Source organism: Notechis scutatus, chromosome 5 (assembly GCF_049901735.1).
Source record: "Notechis scutatus isolate UNSWTSFEM ecotype Mainland chromosome 5, rNotScu1.2, whole genome shotgun sequence".
Lineage (NCBI taxonomy): Eukaryota > Metazoa > Chordata > Lepidosauria > Squamata > Elapidae > Notechis > Notechis scutatus.
Genome location: NC_142013.1, coordinates 114,621,106 through 114,630,568, shown reverse-complemented (window position 1 = coordinate 114,630,568; position 9,463 = coordinate 114,621,106). Strand labels below are relative to the sequence as shown.

Sequence of the window (9,463 nt, the reverse complement as noted above, 5' to 3'; positions counted from 1 at the left end):
CTCTCTCTGTGTCTATCTATTTCACTCTCTTTCTATCTCTCTTTCTCTCTCCCTCTTTCACTCTCTCTCCCTCTTCTGCGGGGATTCCTCCCTCTTGTAAACTCTCCGCTTTCCACCTTCGCTGCCCTCGGGATACACAACAACTCCTGTCAACCGTCAGGCAAAGCAAAGAGTAATTACACCGGGCCATTAGCGGACAAATTGGAAGCCCCCGGGGGGGGCGGAGGAAGAGAGGGCCAGCTCGGGAAAGGCGAAGTCCGATCCCCCGCGAAACGGAGCGAAACTCCCGCAAAGAGCAGCTCGCAGCCTTTGTCTCCGACGCCCAGGCACCGCTCCGCACCCGCAGCCGCCCGCGCGGGGCTCCTTCTCGCGGGGGAGACCAAGCGCCCGGCTCCGCGCTGGCCCGAACAAAGCGCGGCGCCTGGAGCAGCAGCCGCCGCCGTGCCGAAGCGAAAGGCAAGCCGGCCCCGGATCGCCAGCCCCGAGGTCCCGGGCAGGAGCGTCCGCGGAAGGGATGCGAAGGAGGGAAGGAAGGAGAAAGAGAAGAGAAAGGAGGGAGGGAAGGAGGAAGGACAGAAAAGAAGGGTGGAGGAAAAAGGGAGGGAGGGAAAAGGAAGGAAAGAAGGAGAGGGAGGAAGGAAGGAAGGAAGGAGAAAGAGAAAAGGTTGGAAAAGGAGGGAGGGACGGAAAGAGAAGAGAAAGGAGAGAAGGAAGGAAGGAAGGGTGATGGGAGGAAAACGAGAGGAAGGAAGGAAGGAATAGAAAGAGAAACGAAAGGAGGGAGGGAGGAAAAGGAGAAAAGGGTGGAAAAGAGGGAGGGAGGGAAAGAGAAAAGAAAGAAGTAAAGAAGGAAGGAGAGAAGGAAGGAAGGGTGTGAAGGGAGGAAAAAGGGAGGGAGGGAAAGGGAAAAGGAAGGAAAGAAGGAGAGGGAGGGAGGGAGGGAGGAAGGAGAAAGAGAAAAGGTTGGAAAAGGGGAGGGGACGGAAAGAGAAGAGAAAGGAGAGAAGGGGAAGGAAGGGTGATGGGAGGAAAACGAGAGGAAGGAAGGAAGGAATGGAAAGAGAAACGAAAGGAGGGAGGGAGGAAAAAGAGAAAAGGGTGGAAAAGAGGGAGGGAGGGAAAGAGAGAAGGAAGAAGTAAAGAAGGAAGGAGAGAAGGAAGGAAGGGTGTGAAGGGAGGAAAACTGGAGGGAGAGAGGAAAGGAAAGAGGAGGAAGGAAGGAAGGAAGGAAGGAAGGAAGGAAGGAAGGAAGGAAGGAAAGGCAACACCTGGCAAACCTGCCCATCCCTGCCCGCCGCCACGTGGGAGCCTCCCGTCCCGGCTGCAGCCCCGGGATCACTGCCGATTCTACCTACCTGCCTACCTGCCGCCGCCGCCTCCTCCTCCTCCTCCTCTGCCTCGCGGTCCCGCGCCGGCCCGGCTCAAGCCGCCTCCCGCGCCGGAGGCGTCCCGGACCCCGCTGCTCCTCCGCCGCCGCCGCCGCCGCCGCTGCTGCCCGCGGGGCGCCCCATGGAGCGGCCGCGATTCCCTCCGCCGGCCCCGCTCGGCCCTTGACAGCCGCGGCTCGCAGGCGGGGACCTGCCGCTCACCGCCGAGCCCCACCGCCCATCATCCCCGGCCCGCTGCGGGCTGCCTCGCCTTGCCCCGCGCCTGCCCGCCTGCCTGCCTGCCTGCTTGCCGGAGCTGCGCGTCCCGGGTTCGAGTCCCCGCGCCGGGCGGCGGGCGGAGAGGGCCGGCGGGGGCGGCTGGCGCTCGGCTGGCGGGCGAGGCAGACTGAGCGCTCCCCACCCCGCTCCCGGCTGCGGCTCCTGGGCAGCTCGCAGGGCCGAGCGCGCCTCCCGGCCCCGCCCGGCTCAACTTCCTCCAATCGCCGCCCGCCCCCGCCTCCTCCTCCCTCCTCCCGCCCTTAACCCTTCGCTCCGCCGCCCGCGGAAGACGACCCCCTCCGAAACCCCCACACACCCCCGCCACGGTCTGGGGGACCCGGCGGAGGAGGAGGAAGAGGAGGAGGAAGGGAGCAGGCGGAGAGGGAAGAGCAGGGGAGGGGGGAGGAAGAAGAGGAGGAAGGGAGGAGGGGAAGGAGGAGAGGGAAGAGGAGGAGGAGGGGGGAGGAGGAAGAAGAGGAGGAAGGGAGCAGGCGGAGAGGGAAGAGCAGGGGAGGGGAGGAAGAAGGAGGAAGAGAGGAGGAGGGGGAAGGAGGAAGGGGAGGAGGAGGAGAGGAAGAGGAGGGAGGAGGGGGGAGGAGAAGAAGGAGGGGGGAGAGAAGAAGGAGGAGGAAGAGGAGGAGGGGGAGGATGAAGGAGCTAGAGGAGGAGGAGGAGGAAAGGAGGAGGGGAAGGAGGAAGAGGAAGAAAGGAGGATGGAGGGGAAGGAGGGAGGAAGAGGAGGAGGAGGAGAGCTAGAGGAGGAGGAGGGGAGGAAAAGGAGGAGGGGACGGAGGAAGGGAGGAAGGAGGAGGAGGAAGGAGGTGGAGAGGGAAGAGGAGGGGAGGAGGAGGAGAAGGAGGAGGAAGAGGAGGAGGGGAGGATGAAGGAGCTAGAGGAGGAGGAGGGGAGGAAAAGGAGGAGGGGAAGGAGGAAGAGGAGGAGGAAGGAGGAGGGGAGGAGGAAGAAGAGGAGGAAGGGAGTGGGGAAGGAGGAAGGGGAGGAGGAAGAGGAGGGGAAGGGGAGGAGGAAGGGGAGGAAAGGAGGAGGGAAGGAGGAAGAGGAGGAGGAAGAGGAGGAAGGAGGAGGGGAGGAGGAAGAACAGGAGGAAGAGGAGTGGGGAAGGAGGAGGAAGAGGAGGAGGGGGAGGATGAAGGAGCTAGAGGAGGAGGAGGAGGAGGAGGGTGGAAAGGAGGAGTGGAAGGAGGAAGAGGAGGAGGAGGAGGAGGAAGGGGAGGAGGGGAAGGAGGAGAGGGAAGAGGAGGGAGGAGGGAGAGGAGGAGAAAAGAGGAGGGGAAGGAGGAGGAAGAAGAGGAGGAGGGGAGGAAGAGGCGCCTGCAGCTCGCGCGGCCCTCGCCTGGCCCAAGGGCTTCAGCTCCGGGGCGGCCCCCGTGGCCGGCTTCTCTCCTCCAGAGTTGGCCCGGGGTTGGAGGGGCGGCGGCAGAAATTGGGGGTTCCATGCATCCCTCCCTCCCCATTCAACCCGGCCTGGCTTTCCCTTCCCCGGGCAGCCCCGTCCGAGGACCCCGCCGCTTCGCTCGCTGTCGCAGCCGGACCGTCCGGCTGTTGGGATCCGGAGCCGGACCATCCGGGACTTCCCACCGCCTCCCCTCCCCTTGGGCTGAGACCCTCCTCGGAGACCCCCGTCAGAAAGGGAGCGCTGGGCAAGGCAGTCCGGGCGGGGAGGGGGAAGGGGGACTCCCAGGAGAGAAGGAATCGAAGCCCCCCCAGGCTGGGACACAGGTAGAGTGCCACACGAAGGGGAGGCTTGACCGGAAGGCAGGCTTTGGGTGTCCGTTGGCATTCGCGGGTGGAGAGATTCGTGGACGCCACCGGCTCTCCGTGTAGCTTGTCCGGGTCCCCGGCTGGCTCTCCGAAGGTAGCAGGGCACTTCGCGTTGTCTCTCCCCCCCCCCCATATGGACTGTTTCCTAGTAGGATTTGATGGCTTCTTGTACCCTGTGACTACCATTAAGTGTTGTACCTGATGATTCTTGACTCTTGATGAATGTATCTTTTCTTTTATGGACACTGAGAGCATTTGCACCATCTATCTATCTATCTATCTATCTATCTATCTATCTACCTACCTACCTACCTACCTACCTACCTACCTACCTACCCATCTACTAACATTCTATCTCTCATCTATCTCACAGGTACCATCAACTGGCAACTGCTGTTAAATTATTGAGTCTGTCCTCTGCACCTCTATCACTGTCTGGTTTGGTTCTGCAACCCAACAAGACAGACACAGACTCCAGAGAGTAATTAGGACTGCAGAAAAAACAATTACTACCCACCTGCCTTCCATGGAGGAGGACCTGTATCCTGCACCCTGAAAAAAGAGGGCTGTGAAAATATCTACACACCCCTCACATCCCGGACATAAACTGTTTCAACTCCTTCCCTCAAAATGACACTATAGAGCCCTGCACACCAGAACAACTAGACACAAGGAGAGTTTTTCCCCCCAAGCTATCACTCTGCTAAACAAATAATTCCCTCAACCCTGTCCAACTATTACAAAGTCTGCATTACTATCATTATCTTCTCATCACTCTTTATTACCCATCCCCTCCCATTAGTGACTGTATGACTGTAACCTTGTCACTTGTATCCTTACAATCTATATTGACTGTTTCCTAGTATGATTTGATTGCTTATTATATCCTATGACTTTCATTAAGTGTTGTACCTGATGATTCTTGACTCTTGATTAATTTTTTTTATTTTCTTTTATGTACACTGAGAGCATTTGCACCAATACAAATTCCTTGTGTGTCCAATTACACTTGGCCAATAAAAAATTGTATTCTATTTATTAAATTTCAGAAAAATATAAACTACAAAACAGCAAAGAAAGAATGAATTGAAAAGAAAGAGGGAAGGGTAGGGAAAATTGGCAGGGTGTGGGCAGCTGGGAAGGCAAAAACCTAATAGAACTGTATTGTTTATGAAACCATGGATTTTACTGTCAGCTGTACAAGGCAGATGCAGTGCAGGAGAAGTAGAGATGCAAACGGTTAAATCTCAAATTGTTGCTTTTTACATGCCAAATGATGGAGGAAAGATTTTTGGGGGGACAGTTTACGAACCAACGGTCCATGTTTTCATGTGAGAAGAGGTGATGTTGGGAGATTGAATGGAGTAGTTAGTGACCGTGCAACTTGATAGTATATCAATTAAAAGAATTAAGTTTAATCAAGGAAGGTTACCAATGTCTTTCTTTTTAATCTGATGGGCAATTTAGCATTGATAGACTCTTAGGGAATGAACAGATTTCAAAGAATTTGGCAAGTAAGATTATCAGGGGGGATATTTTTGCCTAAGACTTTTTTCAGATGCAAGTGTCTTTTTTTTCCCCACCCAAAGGAAGAGAATTCCCGTATGTGCAGTTGATTATATCAGGTCTGCAGAAAATAATAATAATAAATTTCCAAGGTGTGCATAAAGCCTGCTAGCACCTGTTTTTGCAACAGTTAGAAGCCTCCTCCCTCTGGCCAAGTGGATGGATCAAACCATTCATCCTGCTTCCTTTATTTTGGAAGTTTCAAAGGATAAATCTGCAGAACGTCTTTGCTTCTTCTGCATCCTGTTTGAAAAGCAAGCTTGCTCGTGTCCTGTCCCTGCATCCAGCTTGAATTCTTTTACTGTGATGCCCTGTTTACATTCGTCCGACATGTGTAAATAATAATAATAATAATAATAATAATAATAATAATAATAATAATAATAATAATAATAATAATAATAATAATATTACATTGAACTGAGAGTTCCTCAGGGCTCTCCTAACTTAGTTGCTTTCTTGCAGACATTTCATGACCCAGCTAGGTAACATCATCAGTGCTAGTTCTGATTATCCTGATCACTAGCACTGATGATGTTACTGTAGATGGGTCATGAAATGTCTGCAAGAAAGCAACCAAGCTCAGAGAGCGCCAAGGATTCCAGAGTCGTCCTCCTCCTCCTCCCTCCTCCCTCCTCCTCCTCCTCCTCCTCCTCCTCCTCCTCCTCCTCCTCCTCCTCCTCCTCCTCTGCAAGCCCCACTCCGTTCTAACACTGATGATGTTACCTAGTTGGGTTATAAAATGTCTGCAAGAAAACAACCAACCTCAAGAGAGTACCAAGGACCACACAGTCCTCCTCCTCCTCCTCCTCCTCCTCTTCCTCCTCCAATCCCACTCCCTTCTAGTACTGATGATGTTACCTAGTTGGGTCATGAAATGCCTGCAAGAAAACAACCAAGCTCAGAGAGCACCAAGGACTTTCCAGTTCTCCTTCTCCTTCTCTTCCTTGGAATAACTTAGCATAAGAGAGTTGGAAGGGGCCTTAGAGGTCTTCTAGTCCAACCTGCTGCTCAGGCAGGAAACCCTGTAGCATTTCAGACAAACGTCAGTCCAATTTTGTATTAAAAAGTCCCATTGTTGGAGCACCCACAACTCCTGGTGGCAAGCTGTTCCACTGGTTGATTTTTCTCACTGTCAGGAAATTTCTCCTAAGTTTTAGGTTGCTTCTCTCCTGGATTGGTTTCCATCCATGGCTTCTTGCTCTACCTTCAGGGGCTTTGGAACACAGGTTTGGAAAATAACCTTCCATTCACCCTCTCCTATATACAGTTAGCATTTCCCCAGCTTCTTAATCTTTATTTTTTTGTTCTTTCCATCAGAAATCTTTTCTTAATGTTCGAATTATCCCCAGATTTGCCATTTCTCTGTTTCTTTCTTTTCCCCACTTCTGGCACCAGTGGGAAGGGTATTTCCTCAACGATGGTCCCCCAAAATGGCAAAGTTTGGCACACCAGTAAGGGGAAAAAAATTATTTAAATGGGAGGGGCTCCCTGCAGGAGTAAAGTATCTGTTGTTGAAGAGAATCATGTGTGATGTGTATGTTGCGTGTAGCAGTGAATATCGCGTGATATTCCACGTTAATGTAGTGTCACATACCGTTGTATGGAAATGTTCCATCTGAATCCGAATAACGTAAACCCATCTAAAGACACTCACAAAATAGACTAAATACAAGAAAAGGGGGACGTGTCAAGACATACAAATAACTGTTGTTTGCTTTGAGGCTTTGATGATTTGATGAAAAATACCCCAACTAGGCCAAAGCATTGTTATATTTCCATTAGAGTTGTGTGTGCTTCCAGACAAATATATGATTTAAGCCTTTTCTTCCAGCTAAAACTGAACTACTGGAAGCTAATTTTTTTTTTTCATTCTGATTTCATAGATGCTGTTATTTTATCTTTTAGGTTGCTTTTCATTTTTTTATTAACACGTTTCTTGTTTTAAGCATTGAATTAATCTGGAAGAGGGCATCACTCAGAAGCAAATGAAGGACATGACATGTGCAAAAACGACAATAGCAACAACAATTCCAACATTGGCCACCAACACAGTTTCAAGATGTGATGTCAACATAGACTTCTTCCTGGTGAAAATTTTGAATTTCCATCTTCTTCTTTTTTTTTTAACAAATTTTTATTAATTTTTAAAGACATACAAAACATACAAAAATTCAAGACATAAAAACATAAAAATCTCTTTTCTGAAAGTTGCTTAATCCCGGTCAAAACTCTTGGTACAGACACACATTCAAATTCATATTCATTTTACATACCATTCCATATCTTATTACATTTTCATTTTTCTATATAGCTTCTCCTTTCTTTTAAATTTTCTCAATTTTATTTTATTTATCTCCTCTCAATTCAAATCATAATATTTATTCTTTGTCTGTTCTATTTCCAACTATCCGTTTATCTTTCTTCTTAAAAGAAAAAGAAAAAGAAAAACCTTCTCCTGTACACTGATTGGAGTATGACGCCTATGTCTCTTTCCCTATATTTATAATACTTGATTTAAAGTACATAACTTACGTTGGGATTCTGTCTGGTACATTCTGACATTATACAATATCATCAAAACCAATACAAATCTATTCATTAATATTAATATTTATTCATATCTTAAACATCTAGCACATTTCTTATCAATTAGGTCACATATTTCTATGGGAGCACCTATTTGCCATATTAATTCCATCCCCACATCACATATTATAAATCATTATTACATTACATGATTTAAGATCGGTGATGTGGGGGAATAATTTTGGAAAGTATAAGAAGTGTTCCCATAAAGGTATGATAATTAATTGAAATGTGTAAAATGTCTAAAGATATAAATGATTGTTAACACCAATGATTAGGCTATGTTATAATAGTGAAACTATTCGTGAAATGAGAGGTTTGAAGAAGGAGAGGGGAACATGTAATGTAATAATGATTTAGAAAATTTTGAATTTCCATCTTGTTTCCTCATACATACAGAGTTCTCCCAGAAGGCAGCTTGGACTTCATTTTTCCTTGAAGAGGTTTCGTTTCCCGTCCAAGAAGCTTCTTCAGTTCTGACAGAATGGTGGAGGATGGAAAGATTTATGTTCCTTGCAGTCATCTGGTTGTTAACACTCTTTCCGAGAATTACAAAGGCTAGCTACGCCCTCAGGGTCACCTGAATAGTGCAAATGGGTGTGGAACCTTCTTGGAACTGTTGAAAGGACTGTGTAGTAAAATAATATCAACAATATCAGCCTATTCCCCAAAGCCCCCTGAAGGCAGGACAAGAAGCAATGGGTGGAAACTCATCAAGGAGAGAAGCAACCTGGAACTAAGGGGGAAATTTCGTGACAGTGAGAACAATGAATCAGTGAAGCAGCTTCCCTCCAGAAGCTGTGAATGCTCCAACACTGGAAGTTTTTAAGAGGAGATTGGATAAGATTTGTCTGAAGTGGTGTAGGGTTTCCTACCTAGGCAGGGGGTTGGACTAGAAGACCTCCAACTCTGTCCCTTCCAACTCTTCTATTCTATTCTATTCTATTATATTCTGTTCTGTTCTGTTCTGTTCTATTTTCTGTTCTCTATTCTATTCTCTATTCTATTTTTTATTCTATTCTATTCTCTATTCTCTTCTCTTCTTCTATATTTCTATTCTATTCTATTCTATTGTATATTCTATGCTATGCTATGCTATGCTATGCTATATTCTATTCTTTATTCTCCTATTCTATTCTCTATTCTATTCTATTCTTCTATTCTATATTTCTATTGTATTCTATTTTATTATATTCCGTATTCTATTCTATGCTGTTATGCTATGCTATATTCTATTCTCTATTCACCTATTCTATTCTATTTTATATTCTATATTCTATTCTATTCTATATTCTATTTTATGCTATTCTATTCTATTCTATTCTATTTCTATTGTATTCTATTGTATTCTATTCTATATTCTATGCTATGCTATTCTATTCTCTATTCTCCTATTCCATCTATATTCTATTCTCTATTCTGTTCTATTCCTATTCTATTCTATTCTGCATTCTATTTTTTATACAGACATGGGAAGTCACCAAAGATTGTCTTTTGATCGGAAGGCCTTGTTCTTCCTCTCTGGTTAAGCATTTGGTCCCTCCTGACATGCCAATGATTTTATGCTTCATAAACTAAGGAGTTCAGATCCCTTCCTATTCCAGGACTCTCACTAAAGCATTGTTCCGATGCACGATGCAGTCAAGCAACCACTTGCTCCAGTCAGTTGGAAGCCATTACTCTCTCTCTCTCTCTCTCTCTCTCTCTCTCCTTGTCACAATAGAAGTTCTTCCCTCGGCCTGCAGTAAAAGCATGTTCCTTCCTCGAACGCGACCAGCGAAATGTAGCCCCGAGCGCTATTCTCTATCATGAATGCGTCAGGCCGGTCCTAGCATGCCGCTCCACTTCCTTTGTTCCTTTATTGTCACTCTTGAAAGACT

General features: G+C 47.7%; 1 protein-coding gene and 1 long non-coding RNA gene across 2 annotated transcripts in view; one reads left to right on the top strand and one right to left on the bottom strand.

The window, feature by feature from the left end:
- The window catches only part of FGFRL1 (fibroblast growth factor receptor like 1), a 177,418-nt gene extending 175,642 nt beyond the window's left edge, over positions 1-1,776 (bottom strand). The window contains exon 1 of the mRNA XM_087967592.1: positions 1,356-1,776. The gene's annotated coding sequence lies outside the window, so the exon portion shown is untranslated. The remainder of the gene's footprint in view (positions 1-1,355) is intronic.
- Positions 1-4,850, top strand: part of LOC148130617 (uncharacterized) — a 5,043-nt gene extending 193 nt beyond the window's left edge. Inside the window, exons 1-2 of the long non-coding RNA XR_015749951.1 lie at positions 1-172; positions 3,802-4,850. The exon at positions 1-172 is cut by the window's left edge and continues 193 nt beyond it. This is a non-coding gene — a long non-coding RNA (uncharacterized LOC148130617). The remainder of the gene's footprint in view (positions 173-3,801) is intronic.
- Positions 4,851-9,463: the final 4,613 nt, after the last annotated feature.